Genomic DNA, 2,133 nt, shown 5'->3' with positions numbered 1-2,133 from the left:
GGATGTCATGAACTGCTGTATATATTAGGACTATTAAGGTAAATACATTGTTTCTTGTCTATTAAATCTGTCATTTGGTAACTATTACTTCAGTAGTTTGAATCTTTTATTTAGCTGGCAGTAGTGGCGCTCGCTGTATTGCAGTAGCTTGAGTAACGAAGATTTTTGTGAGGTAAGTGATTTGTGAAACGTATAGGTTAATGGTAGTCAGGGCCACTCTTTCGTAGGGATTTTTGAAAGTCAGATTGCGTTGCGCTAAAAAATATTGTGTGTCAGTTTAAGTACAGTCTTGTAAAATTTTTCTAAGGGGACGTTTCACATCTACATAGATACTCCGCAAGTAAACGTACGTGGCAGCGGGTAGCCTGTACGGTACTACTTATTCCCATTCCTGCTGCACTCGCAAACAGAGAGAGGAAAAAAACGACTATCTATATGTCTCCTTATGAGCAATAATGTCTCGTACCTTGTCTTCGTGGTCTTTACGCGCAGTGCATGCTGGCGTCAATAGAATCGTATGTCAGTCAGCTTCAGATGCCGCTTATCTAAATGATCTCAATAGCGTTTCTAGAAAAGAATGTCGCCTTCCGTTCAGAGATACCCATTTGAGTTTCCGAAGCATCTACGCAATACTTATAAGTTGTTCGAACATACCAGTAACAAATCTAGAAATATTTAGACATATCAGTGATCCTTTTTGCCTAGTTTTGGCTGGTGTTTGCTATGTCAAAGATTTGCCTTGTGAGCCTGTTCTTGTTCATCCTGCTGATACGTCTTCCTTCAATCCAACCTGGCACGGATCCCGAACACTAGAGCAGTACTCTAGAACAGGTCGCACCAGCGTCCTATAAGCGGTCTATTTACAGCTGAACCACCTGAACCAATCTTTCCTACGATTCTTCCTACAAACGGAAGTGGACCGTTCTCCTTCCCAATGATAGTTCTCACATCCTCGTTTCATTTCATATTGCTTTGCAGTGTTCCGACAGATATTTAAACGACCTGACTGTATCAAGCAGGATACTAATAATACTGTATTCGAACAAGGTTTGTAGCTCCTACTCATTCGCATTAACATACATTTTCCCACATTTACAGCATTCAGCGATTCATCACATCATCTAGGAATTTTGTACAACCCATCCTGTCCACTACATCATTTATGCATGTAGAGAACAACAACAGTCCAATCATATTTTCCTGGGACACTGCTTACGACTGGAGCACCGTGTCAAATGCTTTCCGGAAATATTGAAGTATGGAATCTGCCTGTTACCCTTAACCCGTAGTACACAGTATATAATGTGAGAAAAGGGCAAGCTGAGTTCGACACGAGCGCTTCTTTCTAAAATCACCCTGATTCGTGGGCTTAAGATTCTCAGTCTCAAGGAAGTTTAAAATATTCTAACTGAGAATGTGTTCCAGGATTCGATAACAAACGGAAGTTAAGGATTAAACTTCCTGGGAGATTAAAACTGTGTGCCGGACCGAGACTCGAACTCGAGACCTTTGCCTTTCGCGGGCAAGTGCTCTACCAAATGAGCTACCCAAGCACGACTCACGCCCCGTCCTCACAGCTACACTTCTGCAAGTACCTTGACTCCTACCTTCCAATCTTTACAGAAGCTCTCCTGCGAACCTTGCAGAACTAGCACTCCTGAAAGAAAGGAGGTACTGGCAGAAGTGAAACTGTGAGGACGGGGCGTGACTCATGCTTGGGTAGCTCAGTTGGTAGAGCACTTGCCCGCGCAAGGCAAAGGTCCCGAGTTCGAGTCTCGGTCCGGCACACAGTTATAATCTGCCAGGAAGTTTCATGTCAGCGCACACTCCGCTGCAGAATGAAAATCTCATTCTCGAAGTTAAGGATATTGGTCTGTAATTTTGCAGATTTGTTCTTTCCTCCTTCTTATATATTGGAGTCGCCTCTGCTTTTTTTTTCCAGTCTCTGGGAACTTGTTGGTGGGCGAGAGATTCACGATAAATGCAGGCTAGGTAAGGGGTCGTTGCTGTAAAGCACACTTTGTAAAACCGAATTACAGTTCCATCCTGAACTGATTTATTTGGTTTCGTATCATTCTGTTGTTTCCCAACGTCAGGGAAGCTTATTACTATGTGGTCCGTGCGTGAGTCTGT

At 43.1% G+C, this 2,133-nt stretch overlaps 1 non-coding gene across 1 annotated transcript; it reads left to right on the top strand.

Moving 5' to 3' along the window:
- Positions 1-1,712: 1,712 nt before the first annotated feature.
- On the top strand, positions 1,713-1,787 carry Trnaa-cgc (transfer RNA alanine (anticodon CGC)). The gene has a single exon. It is a non-coding gene; the product is annotated as a tRNA-Ala (tRNA).
- Positions 1,788-2,133: the final 346 nt, after the last annotated feature.

This window comes from Schistocerca gregaria, chromosome 4 (assembly GCF_023897955.1).
Source record: "Schistocerca gregaria isolate iqSchGreg1 chromosome 4, iqSchGreg1.2, whole genome shotgun sequence".
Classification (NCBI taxonomy): domain Eukaryota; kingdom Metazoa; phylum Arthropoda; class Insecta; order Orthoptera; family Acrididae; genus Schistocerca; species Schistocerca gregaria.
The sequence above is the reverse complement of the archived record's forward strand: the minus strand, read 5'-3'. Positions and strand labels throughout refer to the sequence as shown.